Raw genomic sequence first — 18,073 nt, 5'->3', positions numbered from 1 at the left:
TGAAAATGTCTAAAGCTGAGTACCCCATTGGGGATCCTTTTTCTTGTGCTAACCGATGTCTGACAAAAGTTAACAGTTGTCTCGCCTGTAGAAAGCAAATACCACACTGAGACTTCCATTCATACTGCATCACTTGTTTTAGCCCAAGCCACAACGTCCCTCGTTGCCTGTTCTGTGCCCTCTTTTAATGCGAGAACCATTCATCGTAGAGCTGTTATTGTAGCCAGGTATTTTCGTCTTCTGTCTTCGCATTCCGAAATGGCTTCTGTCAGAGAACAATCAGTAGACATTCCGAACAAACGTAAGGATAAAAATAGAGAGAGACTACACAAGGCTAAGGCTTCCAGTGACTCTACCGCTAAGCAGGTCATCAGTTCTCTGGAATTGTGAGGCGCCTTCGCAGCCCCTGATGCCCAGTTCATTACCTACGCAGGCCTCTACTGAGACCCTTTTGGAGTCCAGAAATTTTCGTAGTCTTCCGAGCCTTTGGTTGTCTCTGCCTTGGTTTGGTCCGGAGCCACAGCGCAGGCACCGGCTTCTGTGGAGGTCTTTTGCACTACTGATTTTAGACAAAAAACGTCTTCTCTTCCAACTACCATTTCTCTCAGACCGATGGATACTCTTAGGCCTAGAGGCAAGGCCACTCCTAAGAAAACTATCTCTAGCCACCATTTTACTCCTGCTCCACCACCCCAAGCTCAAGTGCTTAAAATAGCAGAGGACCTTATCAGGGGTAGTCAGGCCACATCTTCTAAAAGGAAAAGAGACCTTTCTCCTGAAACGCTGACAGAACAGGATTCTAAGGAGTCTGCTTATTCAGATTTTGAAGAGGAACAACAACCTGTGACTGCTTATGAGGATTCAGATGCAGAGGAATCATTTCCTTCTGCCTCTCCACCAGAAGATCTTTCCTTTGAGGAAACCCTTCACACCCTCTGGGAGCATTTCCATTGGGACTCCCAAGACTTTCCTCAGTTTAATAAAAGACTTGGAGAGTTTCTAGACTTGCCTCAGCACAAACCCTTGGCCATCCCTCCAATCTTAGAGGTGGTTGATGATGTCTTCCCTGAATCCAACTTAGCTCCTGACGCCCTCCCAGAAAATCTGACGGGTATTACAGAGTACCAGATTCTCACAAATACCTGTACAGAAATCCTGCTGCAGACCCGGAGGTCATTACACAGGGATCAAAAGGCGCTAAGGCTAATTCTGCAAAGAATCCTACTCCCTCTGACAAGGACTCCAGAGCTCTGGACAGATGGCGTAAAAAAAGTATACATCTCTGCAACATTAGCTATCGGAGCACTCTGATGTAGTTCCACATGTTAAAATATCAGCAACACATTTTAGAACTATTAAAGCAAAAGATTTCAACCTTTCCTCACTCTGCCAACTTGAAAGAGCAGATTTACTGCACTCTACTTGTCAGATGGCTAAACCTTCATTACACTGTGGATATGACGCACTAGAAGCCTCAAGCTGGGCAGCAGTGTTAGGATCTGTCATTAGGAGACATGCATGGTTGAAGGAACAACCTCTCCCTGATCATGTCAAAGTTACTTGATGCACCTTTGGATAAGGACAGCTTATTTGGAGCAAAAGCAGAAGAGACGCTTAAAAAGATGAAAGACAAAGCAAGATCTATGCAAACAGTAAAAGATTTTCCTTCAGGTACAACCTCCTGGGTTCAGCAGGAATTTTCCCTCAAATCAGTGGTCCTTTCCTGCACCTAGCAGACAGGGGCAAGGTAAGCCCCGCAGTGTCAGACCACCCAGACTTCTATCCCAGGGACAGCAGAGAACCAAACAGCGGACCTCTTCCACTCCAAAGGCAGGGAGTTCTAAGCCATCTCTCTATGGCAGAAACTCTCAATGACTCTGTCTCTCTCCTCTGCCCTCTCTTCACTCACCAAAAGCTAGGAGGAAGGCTTTTTCTCTGCAAAGAAAATTGGCTTTCTGTAACAAAAGACCAATGGGTCTTAAAGATCATTTTTCAGAGATACAAAGTCTTCTTCTACAAACTCCCAGTTCCAAGAGGGTACCCAGACTTGCCTCCAAATCAGTGGGCAGAGGCATTGAAACAAGTCCAAACTCTCATTCCCCAAGGGGCAGTAGAACCTGTCCCTTTAGGTAAAACAGGCAGAGGCTTTTATTCCAGACTCTTCCTTGTTCCCAGAAAAGAGGGCAGTTGGTGCCCCATCTTGGATTTATCGATTCTGAACACCTTCCTGGTGCTCCCTAAATTCAAAATGCTAACTTTGCAGCAGCTGCTGCCTATGCTGACAAAAAATGCATGGTTAGTCCCCTAGATCTAAAAGATGCCTACCTACACATCTCCATAAGGGAATCCTGCAGGAAATTCGTTTGCTTCAGAGCAGGCTCACAACACTTTCAGTTCTCTGCGTTACCCTTTAACTTATCTACTGCTCCCAGGGTATTCACCAAATGCTTAGCCCTGGCCATAGCCTTTTGCAGACAGAAAAATATACAGATTTACCCTTAACTGGACGACTGCCTCATTCAGAGAGATTGCAAAGAAAAGCTCCTCAAGCATGACCTCTTTGCCAAAACCCTCCTAACCTCCTTAAGGTACACCATCAATGAGAAAAAAATCAAGGCAAACACCCTCCAGGAAGATCATTTTTTTGGAGCACTGCTGGATACAGCATCCCAAATGGCCTTCCTATCCCCAGAAAAGCAGAGCTTCCTGCCTCTCTACTTTATACAGCTGGCTTCCAGAAGTCACCTCACTATGAGGAAGTTCCTGCAAGCCTTGGGGTACATGGCATCTTGCATTCTTCTAATTCCTTTGGGCAGGCTTCACATGAGAAAACGTCAGTGGTACCTAAAGAACCTTTGGTGTCAGCACTCACAACTTCTAGAGACCTCTCTACCTCTGATCCCCTGTATAAGGGCCGAGTTTCTGTGGTGGAGAGGGGCCTGTGCCCAGAACAAGGGTATTTCCTTCACCCTCTGCCCAACCAGGCAGAACATCACCAACGACGCCTCAGACATAGCCTGGGGCACTCACCTAGAAGGCAGGTGCACCCAAGGTCTTTGGGATGCCCAGTACCTTCCCTTACACATCAACCAGAAGGAAATGATGGCAATACAAAAGGCTCTGACATCCTTCAAACCCCATCTCAAGCCAGGGGGTCTCCTTATCAAAACAGACACCACCACAGTAATGTGGCACATCAACAAACAGGGAGGTACCCAATCTTGCCCTCAATGCAAGCTAACCATGAACCTCTGGCTGACAGCCTCTTCCATGGCACTACACTCGATAGCCCAATACCTGCCAGGGATCAACAACAACCTGACAGACCACTTAAGCAAGAACTTACTGGACCCCTGCAAATGGCAGCTCCACAGAAAAATCTTTTTACATGTCATACAGGCATGGGGGACCCCAGAGGTGAATCTCTTTGCTTCACATCTTAACCATCAGCTGAAAAAATTCTGTACCAGGGAGTGCCACCACCTAGAGTGGAAGGTGGATGCTTTGACCTTCCCCTGGAACACCCTCTTTATGTTACGTGTTCCCTCCTCTGTCTCTTATTCCCAAGGTATTGATCAGAATAAGGGAGGAGAGACCAAAGGCCATCCTCATTGCTGCAGATCAGCCCAGACAACATTGGTACCCCTCACAGCACAGCCTGACCGTACAACCTCCCAGGCAGCTTCCTCTGATCTCAAACCTCTTAATTCAGGTGTGTGTGTCGGGGGGATGCTGCACCTAGACTTATAAACTCTCAAACTATCAGCATGGCTAATACTCTCAATGCAAACAAAGGCCCCTGTTAAACAAACAGGTCCTAGACATTATCACAGAGGCCAGAAGGCCCAGCACCAGAAAATCTTGTGCAGGAAAATGGAAACGGACCTGAGTTATGTTTTGGAAAAACTTACTTTACCACCCTTCGAACCTGCTGCTTCAGCAGAACTAAGATACCTCTCCTGGAAGACTGCTTTTCTTCTAGCTATCACCTCAGCCAGAAGGGTTTCAGAACTTCAGGCACTGATGACCACTGAGCCCTTAATCATCTTCCATGCAGACAGAGTCTCCCTGAGGACTAATCCCTCCTTTATGCCCAAGGTGGTAGCTAATGTAACTCTCAACCAGGCCATGCATCTACCCACCTTCTTTCCTAACCCTTAAGACAAGGGGGAAAGAATTCTGCACTAACTAGACGTGCACAGACAGCTCAGATACTATCTGGTCCATACTAAACCTTTCAGGAAAACAGACCAACTACTTGTCAGCTTTGCCCCAGGAGCAGAGGGGAATCCCATTTCCAAACAAACCATTTTCAAATGGATATCACACTGTATCCATTTCTGCTGCAGATTGCATGGAACCCCCCCCCCCCCAAGTCTGTTTGAAACCATTCCACTAGGGCAAGCCTCCACTTCCACAGCATTCCTCAGAGGAGTTCCCACCAGGGACATCCTGGAAGCTGCCACCTGGACATCTGTCTATACCTTTACCAAGCATTACCACCTACCTCTATTTTCTAAGGCTAGAGCAGGGTTTGCCTCTGCAGTTCTGCAGGGCATGCTGACCCATTCCTAGGTCTCTTACTAATCCTTCCACCCCTCTCCTCAGCTTTGGGAATCCTCCCTCAGGTGATGACTGCAGCAGTGAAACACGAAGAACGTAGTACAGTTGTTTGCACTTACCATAAATGTAGATGTTCGAGTGTATTCACTATTGCAGTCCTGGTTTCCCACCCTCCTTCCCCCTTATATCTTCTTTCTTTAGGGAGACATAAGTTGCTAACAGTGGCTTTTAGCCACCAGGACCACTTTACCATATTTACTAGGGTCTCTGACTGGTTAGGGCAAGAAAAACTGATGTAATGGCGTCTGCTGCCTTCCTTTATAACACTGTTGACCTGAAGTCAGACAGCAAGTGTCAGCAGCTGACGCAGAAAAACATTGACTCTAGTATTCGGGCCAGCTGAGGTCTACCACAGCAGGGATAACCCACAGGTGATGACTGCAACAGTGAATACACTCGAACATCTACATTTATGGTAAGTGTACACAACTGTACTTCCTTCACATTGTCCTCCACAGATGATATTGCTGTGGGTTCTCTGCCTATGGAGTGTGGACCTGCTGAACCATGGAGCTGCCTTATATATATCCCCAATATCATGTTATGTAGAATAGCAGAGCCTACATCTAGCTCACAGGGGAGAACTACACCAGATATTTCAGCAGAAGCATACCTTCAGCAGGTCAAATAATGCCTATTTGAGGACGATGTGGATGTCTGTGTATGCCACGTTATTCTTAAAAAGGGATGCCGTTAGCCAGGCCTAAAGTACAGTGCCCCCTTTGGTATGTACCTAACCAGGCATGTCCAACAATTGGAACATCCACAGAGGTTCCTCACTAAAAGAATAAAGGGTGTAAGTAAAATGTCCTATGCAAACCCACCCTAAGGCCTTGTCCCTGTATTCTGTCTACTACAGGCTTTTGAGGGGAGATGTATACCTGGCATACAGGGCATTGTCAGACCCCACTCTAACAGATGACCTGCATATCCACAAAACAAAAAGCACTAGAATTACCCATTCTGAAGACATAAACCTTGCCTGTGTTATAAATAGAACCTGCTTTAGAGACAGGTATGTATCCCAGAGACTACCCTGAGTATGGAACAGGCTCCCCATCCATGTGAAGCAGTCTCCTTAACCCAGTTCAAGTACAACTTGGACAATTGGATGGGGAACAGGAAATTCATCCCTGGTTTGGCATCTTTGTCTCTAATGGACACATGCAACCTGTAAATTTTTCATCTCCCAGGCCCCTGCTTGTAAATGCTTCACCTTCCAAACCCCCTGCTTACACTTATCAAATGTATCAGAACTTGTCAGAGATTTGGGATGCATGGCTAGGCTTAAAAAGGCCCTTGTGGTCGTTAGTCTAATAAATGCCTATGAACCCATATAGGGGGTTATCCAGCATTACCTGCAGTACACAACAGACTTATTTTTGGGGGAGATTAGTGCATTATGTTATACACTGTAAGTAGCTTTATGTATATATTCTGTAATTAGATGCTCGTGTGGAAAGTCACCTTGATTGGAACAGATGATATAGCTGATATGTGTGCTGTTTATGTGTGGAGCCGTTTAGAAGATTGAAAGATAAAAATGTTGACCTCCAGAATACCGAATCAGTGCAGAACATTTAGAAGGTCAGCAAATGCTGGTAGTTCATTTTTGAGATAGCAGTGCAGCTTGAAATGGGATTTTGCCCTTTCCTCACTAAAGTGCAATATCAGAGATAGTATATATAATTATCAAGGGGTGTGGGGGCTTGCCACCCCTTGCAAAAAAAGTGTTGAATGCTTTTAGTTCAGTTTCAATATTCTGAGCATTTGATGTTCTGGATTTGATGTTTTAAATGTCTGCTATTTGTGTAGTAGCCATTCTGGCATAGACCCATATGTCTGATTCAAGAGAACTGGCTGGATGCTGTGCCAGTACATTGGTAATATTCCCTGTGCTTTATTCATAGAATGATAGCCTTACTTTAGAGATCCTTTTTGTTATATGTGTGCAATATGTGGAACCCAGTACCTCTGTGAGGCATGTAATGGAATAGAAGTTACACATAGTGGTGGCTGTCTCCTGTGCTCTCCTGAGAAACTAGATATGCTCCTTCACATGTAGAAGCATAACGTGGAGGAAATGGTTAGAAATTCTACAGGCTGATGCAATTAATTTACCTCACTGTGCCCCATGCTGGTCTCACTAACTTGGACAGTGAGTGTCACTCAAACCTTTGTCTCCACAAGTAAAGGTGGGCCACATGTTCATGTAGATTCCTGTTGTGGGCCTCACATGTCAAGTAGGATCTTTACACAGCCCTTATCGTCAACCATTGTTATTGACTACCTCTTATTTGGTCCAGTTATGGTATGTAATTTACTGTCTGTAGGAATTTCATTGCTGCTGTCTGCCATGTATTTTTACCAGGCAAGCAATGGGAGTGTTAAAAATAACATACTGCTGAGAAACTCCTGCTATTTTACAGAACACTGGATATATGCATCACAAGTATTTATTCTATATTGTGGCCTTTTGTAGAGTCATGCAGCTAGTGGTTGATTTCCTCTAAAAACACACATGAATCATGACCATGCTTTAGTTGTAAGCATTTGCATATCATTATAGTCTTGTTTGTGCCTTCATTTGCCTAGATGTTCTTCGTGTTTCACTGTTGCAGTCATTCCATTTGGGTAATCTGCTGGCAGGTTGCCCACAGTCGGCCTGAATATCAAAGTCTTGGGTCCTGTGTCGGTTGCTGTCTTCTCTTCCATGACGTCAGGTCATCAGGGGTATAAAACATGCAGCCGATGCCATTTTCTTTAATCTTTCTTGCCGCACGGTGCCCAAAGCAGAAGCAGTTCGCAAGTGCCAGTCGGCCGACTCCTGAAATTTTCGCATTCAAGTTTCAGAACCAAAGTCTTCAATTAAAGCTAAGTATCCCGTTGGGGAAACTTTTTCTTGCTCCTTATCGATGTCAGTAAAAGTTAATAATTGCATTACTTGTGGGAAACAAATACCTCATAAGGATTTCCATTTGTACTGTATTCCTTGCCTAGGCCCAGATCGTAATGTGCCTTGCTGTCTGTTTTGTGCTAGATTTAACTAGCGCACTATTAAGCATCTGTATATCTTTGCTTCAAAATATTTTGGAAACATATTAAACTACCCTGAAATGTTGTCGGATAGCAATCCGACTAGGAGTTCACAAAAAACGCAAAGAAAAGGACAGAGATAGACCGTCGAGGTCCAAAACCGACGATGAAGCTTCTTCTAAGCCAGTTGCCAGTACTCAGGCGCTTTTGCAGCCCTTGATACCCGATATTTTCGAGTCGCAGGCCTCTACCGAGACCCATGTGGAGTCTGGCATGCCGCGAGAATCTCAGAGTATTGTACCCGCGGATGTCTCTCTTTCGGATGGGTCCAGAGCCGCTGAGCAGGCACGGGCTTCTGAGGGTGTTTTCAGGCCTCAGCATTTCTATATAAAACCGACACCAGCTTCAAAAACAAAGACAAAAGCAACTTCTAAGGCTAAAAAAACAATGCATGAGCCACGTGTTCAGGTCTCTATGCCCAAAAAATAGATGATCAAAATGGCCTAGACAAGACACTGATTATGAATCTTCAGATCAGGTTTCTATTTCTTCTGATTCCTCTTCTGATCAGGAATTTTCTATACCACCCTATGAGGATTCAGATCCAGAGGAATCCATCCCGTCTGCATCTCCTCTTCTCTTATTCTTTTGGAGAAACCTTGCATACTTTGAGGGGAACATTGTCATTGGGAGAGTCAAGATTTCTCAGAATCAAAAAAGAGGCATAGGGATTTCCTCCTTCTTCCTCAGCATAGGCCTTTGGCCATACCTCCTGTATTAGACATTGTTGATTGTGTTTTCAGAATCAAGCATGGCTCCAGATTCCCTACCTCTGGCTCCTAGCAAGACAGACAGATATTACAAGGGTTCCTGACTCCCACAAATTTTTTTTTCAAAAATACTGCTGCTGACCTTGAAACTAACTCACAGGGTCCCAAAAGTGTAAAGGCCTCAACAGCTAAGAATCCTACCCCCTCTGATAGAGATTCCAGGGCATTGGATAGATGGGGAAAGAAGGTTTATACGTCTGCAACCTTGGCAATTAAGGCCTTAAACTGCCAGTTTCATATGCTTAAATATCAACAGCATGTTATTGGATTATTGAAACAGAAAATTATGTTGATTTCTGAATGTGTGGAAAATAAAGAATTACAGGAAGTATTGCATGCAGCAGAACAGGTTGGAAAGCATACTTTGCAATGTGGTTTTGATTCCTTGGAGGGCGTCCTGCAGGTCCGCAGTTACTGGATCTGTGATTAGTAGGCACGCCTGGCTCAAGGAGCAAAAACTGCCTGATCATGTTAAAGCTAAATTGTTGGATGCACCTTTACAATGTGATACTCTGGTAATAAGGCAGAAGTGGTTTTAAAGAAAATGGGAGGCAAAGCTAAGTCTATGCAAACTGTAAAAGATTTCTTGCAAGTGTAGCCACCAAGATTCAGTAGACACTGGCCTACAAAAAATTGGTCCTTTTCTGTGTCCGACAGAGCCTCACGGGGCAAATCCAGGCGTTCAAAAGGCTCTAGATACCAATCACAGGGTTCTTATAGGTCAAAGCAATGGGGTGCCTCTACCTCCAAATTTGGAGGAAACAAAGCACAACCCTACAGTAAACAGTCTCAGTGACTTCCCTCTGCCATCACCAAGCACTTATCTTTTGGCAGCCCCCCCCCAGGGGGTAAACTAGCACTTCATGCTCAAAATTGGCAGTTAATAACTCAGGACAAGTGGGTATTAAACATAGTATCTCAAGGATACAGATTTCATTTCCATACCTTGCCAATTCCAAACGGTTGGCCAGATCTGCCACAAAATCAATGGGCAGAGGCACAGAAACAAGTTACGTCCCTCATGGATATGGGGGCTATTCAGCCAGTACCAGAACAGGAAAAAGGACAAGGGTTTTACTCAAGACTGTTCTTGGTACCCAGAAAAGACCATGCCTGACGCCCAATACTGGATTTATCGATTTTGAACACATTCTTGGACATACCAAAATTCAAAATGCTGACTTTGCAACAGCTTCTGCCCATGCTGGGCAAGGACGCTTGGTTAGTGACTCTAGACTTAAGAATCATACTTGCATATCCCAATAAGGGAATCGTGCAGAAGATTGCTCCGCTTCAAGGCTGGTTTTATGCATTACCAATTCTCTGCACTGCCCTTTGGCTTATCTACTGCACCCAGGGTCTTTACAAAGTGCCTGGCACCAGTAATTGCATTTTGTAGACAAAGAAGCATACAGATCTATCTGTACTTGGACTGTCTCATTCAAGCAGAAAACAAGGACATTCTTCTTCAACATCTGGCTTTTGTAAAAAGGCTTCTGACATGCCTAGGGTACACAATAAACGAAAAGAAATCACAACTGTTACCCTCTCAAAAGATTATATTCCTGGGTGTAAGCTTGAATACAACTGCCCATATGGCTTACCTTACGCCAGACAAAGGCAACTGACTACTTATTTCAAACAGATGGCAACAAAAAAACAGTTATCTGCAAGACAAATTCTGTAGGCTTTGGGGTCCATGGCATCCTGCATTCTACTAATTCCATATGCAAGACTGCATATGAGGAAACTACAGTGGTATCTAAAAAGATTATGGAGTCAACATTGTCACAGTCTGGAAACAATGATTCCTCTCATTCCCTGCCTACAACAAGAGTTTCTTTGTTGGGCAGATACATGTCACCAGAACATGGGACGGTCTTTCACTCTACCCCCTGCCAACCAAACCCTAACTACAGATGCATCAGACTATGCTTGTGGGGCCCATCTGACGGGGAGCTGGATTCAGGGCATATGGAGCCCAAAACAAATGCATCTGCATATCAACCAGAAAGAGATGTTAGCTGTTCAGAATGCCCTGACAGCCTTCAGGGACTTAATTCATCCAGGACAACAACTGATAAAGACGGACAACACCACAGTTATGTGTTACATAAACAAGCAGCGAGATGCACATTCCTACCCCCTTTGCACTGACACAGCAAAGCCAAATATTCCTCAGATTTTACAATACTTTACTGAGATGCTTAACAAGGGTCTAGCTTTCTCATCAATAAAAATCCATGATGTTCTTCATCCCACATTGCTGCAGTCCTAACACTTGGGTAGTCCGCTGTCCCAGTCGGCCCGAATACCAAAGTATAAGGCTGGCGCCGGTCATTAGTCTGACGTCAGGACGTCAGGGTACAAATGCGCATGACCGACGTCATATCCTCAGTCTTTTTTGCCGCATGGTCCGATGCAGAAGCAGTATTGCGAGTGCAGGTTGGCGTTCTGAAATTTTCTGAAGTCGGAGTTTCAGACCGAATCAAAGTTGGCTAAGTACCCGTTGGGGAATATTTTGTTTTTCTTGCCTCAGTATTTAACCGGATGTCAGAAAAAGTGAATAACTGTATTTCTTGTGGGAAACAGATACCTCATAGGGATTACCATACCTTGTGTATACCTTGCTTAGGGCCTGAGCACGACGTTGTTGGATGTCGCTCTTGTGCTAGATTTAACAAACGCACTATAAAGAGAAGATTAGACTGTGCCAGGTTAGTTTTGGGAAGCGTTGTAATTATAAAATGCCGCCGGATGCTCCTCTAAAAGCGCAAGGACAAAGCAGCAAAGCCTAGGTTGGAAGAACCGTCTGTCCCGGACGTCGGTTCTTTAGAAGGCTCGGTGGAGCCGGAGGTTCTGCCAGAAGTTTCTTTGGAGTCTCAGGGAGAGACTTTACTGTTACAAGATGTGTCCTCTCAGGAGGTAGGCCAGACTGAAGGGGCTTCTCAGGTAGCTGTTCTCCCCTCCCTTCCTAAGGTGGTTAGGCCCTCCCCTTCTGTTCCAAGGCTTCTTCGTGAGGCAGGCCAGGTTTAACTTCAGTGGGTGTCTCTCCTAGTTCTTCAGGGTCTTTGCCTAAGAAACATATGCTTAAAAAGGCAGAAGATTTGATTACTATGATTAGGGGTTCTATGCCCCCTCCTGATAAGAGGCCTAGGGTGGAACCTGAGCTTGAGAGTTTTGAGCAGTGTTCGAGGCTTCTGAGTCTTCTGAAGACTTACAGGAGTATCCTCCTTATTCTGATTCTGATGTAGATGATTCTACTCCTTCGGCTTCTCCTCCTGAGGATTTTTCTTTTTCAGAGACTCTTCATTCCATGAGGGAGCATTTTAAATGGGAAGGTCAAGATTTCTCTGATTCCAGGAAGAGGCTTAGGGAATTTTTGTTTCTACCCCAGCATAGGCCTTTAGCTATACCTCCTGTTCTGGATGTGGTGGAAGATGTTTTTGCAGAGGCTTCCCTGAACCCTGATTCTTTGCCTCCTGCCCCAGTTAAACCGGATAGGTATTATAGGGTGCCTGAAGCTCATAAGTATCTTTTTAGTCCTAGGGCAGACCCAGAAACTGTTTCTCAGGGGCCTAAAGGTGTTAAGGCTTCTGTTGTTAAAAATCCTGTTCCTCCTGATAAAGAGGCAAGGGCTTTGGATAGATGGGGAAAGAAGGTGTATACTTCTTCCACTTTAGCCATGAGGGCTTTGAATTGCCAGTTCCACATGTTAAAATACCAAAATTATCTCCTTTCACAATTGAAGTCTAAGGTGGATGCTCTGGAAGGTATTGAGTGTAAAGAGTTGCAGGATTTAGTTCATGTTTCTGAACAGGTGGGTAAGCATTCCTTGCAATGTGGTTTTGATGCTGTACAGGCCTCTTGAGGGTGGCTGCCACTGGCTCTGTTCTCACGCCTGGCTGAGGGATCAGAATTTAGCTGAGCATGTTAAGACAAGGATTTTAGATGCTCCGTTACAATCTGATGTGTTGTTTGGTTCCTGTGGAAGCAGTTTTAAAGAAAATGGAGGACAAGGCTAAGTCTATGCAGACTGTTAAAGATTTTTTGCAGGTTCAGCCTCTGAAGTTTAGTAGAAATTGGCCTACTAAGGGGTGGACATATCCTTCTTATGATTCCCAGTCTAGGGGTAGGTCTAGACGTGGTAGGGGCAGAGCTCAAGGTTCTTTTAGGCCTAGAACAGGGAGTTCACCTGCTCAGTCTTCTGGTGAGGGCAGGGGTCAGTCCTTTCGTAAACAGACCCACTGACCTGCCTTTTCAGCTGCCAGAGCCTTCTCATCTGGCAGCGCCTTTGGGAGGAAGGCTGGCACTTTTCAGAGAAAATTGGAGTTTAATTACCCAAGACAGATGGGTATTGGATATCATTCACCACGGTTACAGGTTTTATTTCCATACCTTGCCTCCTTTCAAAGGCATGCCAGACATTCCTCCTCTACAAAGAAAAGAGGCCCACAAGCAAATTTCTCTGTTACTCCAAATAGGGGCCATTCAGCCGGTTCCTGTGCCAGAAAGGGGCCTAGGATTTTATTCTCGCCTGTTCCTAGTACCAAAAAAGGGGAACACGTGGAGACCAATTTTGGATTTATCTATCCTCAACACTTATCTGGACATTCCCAAGTTCAAAATGTTGACGTTACAACAGCTTTTACCTCTGCTGGGCAAAGATCACTGGATGGTAACTTTAGATCTCAAGGAGGCTTACCTTCATGTGCCTATCAGACTAAGTTGCAGGAAGTATCTGCGTTTTCGAGCTGGGAATTCCCATTATCAGTTCTCTGCATTGCCCTTTGGCTTATCTACTGCCCAGAGTATTCACAAAGTTCTGGCTCCAGTGATAGCTTACTTCAGGCTAAAAGGAATACAAATTTATCCTTACTTGGGCGACTGGCTGATTCTGGCGCAAGAAAAGCAAGACCTTTTTCAGCATTTGGAATATGTGATAGCAGTGCTAAGATGCCTGGGGTATTCTGTGAGCGAAATAAAGTCCAGTCTAGTACCCTCTCAAGACATGTGCTTTCTGGGTGTGAGACTGAATACAGCAACCCAGATGGCCTTTTTAACCCCGGACAAAGAAAAGAATCTTTCCCTTTACTTCCATCAACTATCTCTTCAGTCCGGGCTGACTGCAAGGACAGTCCTTCAAGCCTTAGGGTTCATGGCATCTTGTATTCTGGTGCTTCCCAATGCCAAACTGCATATGAGGAAGCTGCAATGGTATCTCAAAAATGTATGGACACAGCACTGCCAGGATTTGGACACTGTCATTCAAATAATACCTTGCATTCAAAAGGAGATTTTGTGGTGGGCTCAGGAATGTCACCTAAACAAGGGACTCTCTGTGACCCGCCAGGTCAGATTCTAACGACAGATGCCTCAGACATAGCTTGGGGAGCTCATCTGAATGGAAAGTGGATACAAGACAAGTGGCCTGCCAGACTACAGCATCTACATATCAACATGAAGGCGATGTTAGCAGTCCAGTTTGCATTAATGGCTTTCAAGGAGTTACTTCTTCCAGGGCAGGTGTTGATTCTAACAGACAACACAACTGTCATGTGGTACATCAACAAACAAGAGGGAACACATTCTTATCCTCTATGCAGGCAAGCAATGATTTTGTGGGAGACTTCGCTCAGCTTGCAACTAAATCTTCAGGCAAGGTTTCTGCCGGAGCACAGAACTCCTTAGCAGATGTGTTAAGCAGGCAAATCATGGATCCCCACGAGTGGAAACTGGATCTTCATGTATTTCAGAAATTGACAGTGTCATGGGGAACTCCAGACATAGATCTGTTCGCTTCTCCACTAAACCACCAGCTGCCAAAGTTTTGCACAAAAGGTTTCATCACACAGCTTGGAAAGTGGATGCTCTTTCTTTCAGTTGGAAAAATCTTCATGTGTATGCCTTTCCACCTCTGCCTCTCCTCCCAAAGGTACTCCTAAAGGTCAGACAAGACAAGCCAAGGATGATTTTAATAGCTCCAGATTGGCCTCGGCAACACTGGTACCCATTACTGAGGAGTCTGGTAAGGAAGCCTCCATGGCCTTTACCTTTGATTCCACACCTATTGTCTCAGAGGAACGGTCATCTACTCAATGTCAAGCTTCACTCTCTTCATCTAACAGCCTGGCATATTCTGTTTTGAACCACAGCAGGTCTCAACTTCCTCAACAAGTTTTGAATGTGATTATGGAAGCCAGAAGACCTAGTACAAGGAAAGTGTGCAGAAAAATGGAAGAGATTTTTATTTTGGAGTGCAGCAAAGGATTTGGAGGTTTCTGAGCCTAATTTGAGTGTGGCTCTTCAATATCTTACTGAGTTATTGGACAAAGGTTTGTCTTTCTCTTCCATTAAGATTCATGCTGCAGCAATTTCAGCTCACTATGATTGTGACCCACCATTGTTTTCTCATCCTTTGTTCAAGCAATTTCTTAGAGGGGCAAAGAATATAAGACCCCCACGTAGAGCTCCTACTCCTGCTTGGGATCTCAATGCTGAATTGAAATACTTGTCATGGAAGACTGCTTTTTTGTTGGCCATTACTTCTGCAAGAAGGGTTTCTGAATTGCAGGCCCTTATGGCGGTTGAGCCTTTTTTGATTTTCCATAAGGATAGGGTATCATTACGTACTAATCCTTCCTTTATGCCTAAGGTGGTTTCTAGTGTGGCTTTAAACCAAACTATTCATTTGCCAACTTTTTATGCAGATCCCCAAAATAAGGGGGAAAAGATTTTGCACACTTTAGATGTACACAGGCAGTTGCGTTATTTAAGCAGGACTAAGGATTTTAGGCAGTGTCAGCAGTTGTTTGTTTCTTTTGCTTTGAGTTCTCAGGGCAAGCCTGTGTCAAAACAAACTATTTCTAAGTGGATTGGGTTTTGCATTGCATTTTGTTATTCCCATCATGGCAAGGAGATTCCAGCTGGGATTAGGCCTCATTCCACTAGGGCTACTGCCACTTCAACAGCATTTCTAAGGGGGGTGGCAACTAAGGATATTTTGGAGGCAGCTACTTGGAGTTCAGTGCATACTTTCTCTAAGCATTACCACCTTCCCTCTACTCTAAATCTAGGGCTGGTTTGCGGCTATTTTGCAGGGCATGTTGACAGCTCCTGCTTCTTTATGATTTGCCAGCCTCCCTTACCTCTGCTTTGGGATTCTACCCAAGTGTTAGGACTGCAGCAATGTGGGATGAAGAACATAGTACAGTTTTGTACCTACCATAAATGTAGATGTTCAAGATCCACATTGCCCTCCTTCTCCTCTGTGTTTAGGGGTGGTTGTGTGGGTGGGGTTGTACTTTTGTAAATTTGTATATGTTGTACATATATTTGGTACAGGAGTGTTTGGTGTTTTTTGGTTTTGGCCTTATCTTTTTAGGGTCTTCTGACATCTGGGGCAAGAAAAGACTGAGGATATGACGTCGGTCATGCGCATTTGTACCCTGACGTCCTGACGTCAGACTAATGCGCCTTGACCGACGTCAGCCTTATACTTTGGTATTCGGGCCGACTGGGACAGCGGACTACCCAAGTGTTAGGACTGCAGCAATGTGGATCTTCGAACATCTACATTTATGGTAGGTACAAAACTGTACTTTTCTGCCATCTCGGCTCATTAAAACACAGAGCCTCCAATCTTTTCTCATCCTCTGCTAAAACAGTATCTTAGAGGGGCCAACAATTTAAGGTCTCCCAGAAGATCACCAACTCCTGCATGGGACCTCAATTTTGTGTTGGAAAAGCTCACCCTGCCTCCATTTGAACCAGCAGCTACTTCAGATATAAAGTTTTTATCTTGGAAAACAGCTTTATTTCTGGCAATCACTTCAGCAAGAAGGGTTTCAGAACTTTTTTTTTTTTTTTTTGCTCCACATTTGGGGGGGCACCTGACATCTGGGGCAAGAAAAACTAAAGAAAATGGCATCAGCTGCATTATTTATATCCCTGACGTCATGGAAGAGGAGACAGCAACCGACGCAGGACCCAAGACTTTAATATTCAGGCCGACTGAGGGCAACCTGCCAGCAGATTACCCAAATGTAATGACTGCAACAGTGAATACACTTGAACATCTACATTTATGCTAAGTGTACACAACTGTACTTTTTGTGACCATTTGCTTACATTACTTGATGAGCTCCACAACTCACTGTACTGTTGAGCAGCATGTTTCTGTGAATTGCCAACAACTCTGTACATGGTAGTTTGCATCACAGATTCACACTGTGTACTGTGCTATTTCAGTACTGCACTTGTGCTTAAAAAAAAAAAAAAATTCAGGTAGAGGTTACCACATCCTGTTGTTGTTTTGATTCAGGGTCTGATCATAAACTTGAGTTGTGTAGTATCTCTCTAAAGCTTATCAGAGCTACTAGGTTTTGATGTTTAAAGGTTTTTTCCTTTTACTTTTTTGCTGTCTTTGACCCCAAGTACTGCTGATAATCAGCCCTGTCTCAGTTTATTAACCCCATGCTCGAGAGTCAGCTAAGAGAGCCCATCAGGGGTGAAGTATTTTTTTTTATTGTTTTTTTCAGTCCAGCATCCCTGTGTATACTCTTCTGCATGTGATGTTGCCAGCAAGCAGCCCTGCCCATCAACCTCAAAAGGACAGGAGATAATTTCCCCTGACCTGTTCCAAGAGGAGTTGAACCATCCCTGTGTGTTCCTCCAAACAAAAGCAGTCCCTTCTTCCCCCAAGAGTGGCTTCTTCACTGTCAATAATCAAAATCTGCCCGGGTTGCATTCAGGGCTCCATATCTCTCTGCTATGGAGCTGGATGTTTTCTTTTTTACTTAACTGAGAAATACATATGGTTTAAGAATGCTAGAAAAAAAAAGAATGAGCATTATAAGCATATGAAAGTACATACTGTGGAATGTTAAGAGATAATTTAGAAGAGAGGTGAGAAAACATGCAAAAATAAAAAAAAATCAAAAGAGGCTTTCAGAAAAAAAAAGATTAAACGTCATATATTCACTGGGGTGTGGATACTCATTTTTTGCTCTTGGCACAGAGATCTTCATTTCATTCACAAACTTAATTGAAGGGCGTTTTCTGGCTTTGGTGTTTCTGACTAGCCTTCCAAGATAGCTTCACATTGAGTAACAGCTTAATTCTAGCTCTCGCAGTATGAAAACACAAACTTGGTAGGGAACGCCAGTAGACCAGGGAGTCTAACATTGGACATTGACAGAACATTGATAATCCAGAGGGAAACAGAGTGTAAGAAAATACTATTGTTGTTGGTGGGTCTTTATGCAGAGAAAGCATTTGACAGAGTAAGCGGGGGCTTTATGAGCAGGGCAATGAAGCATTTGCATTTCCTGAAAAAAGTATAAGTTTGATTAGGAGGATATATAAGGCATCAGAGGTGAAAAATTAAGTGGGTGGGGGCCTTTCTGATGATTTCTGCTTGAGCACAGGAACCAGGCAGGGGTGTCCTCTTTCCCCTTTGTTTACATTATATTTAGAACCATTGCAAAGAAAATCAGACACTCAGAAATTCAAGGATGTAATTGGTATGGTTGTGAAGAAAAGCTGGCTGTTTTTGCAGATGATATTATTGTATACTTGACAAA

General features: G+C 44.2%; 1 protein-coding gene across 1 annotated transcript in view; it reads left to right on the top strand.

Moving 5' to 3' along the window:
* NF1 (neurofibromin 1) overlaps positions 1-18,073 on the top strand; it is a 5,218,972-nt gene that overhangs the window by 2,712,505 nt on the left and 2,488,394 nt on the right. The gene's annotated exons all lie outside the window — the stretch shown is intronic.

This window comes from Protopterus annectens, chromosome 13.part0 (assembly GCF_019279795.1).
Source record: "Protopterus annectens isolate FY-2018-M chromosome 13.part0, PAN1.0, whole genome shotgun sequence".
In the NCBI taxonomy this organism is placed as follows: Eukaryota; Metazoa; Chordata; order Ceratodontiformes; family Protopteridae; genus Protopterus; species Protopterus annectens.
The sequence above is the reverse complement of the archived record's forward strand: the minus strand, read 5'-3'. Positions and strand labels throughout refer to the sequence as shown.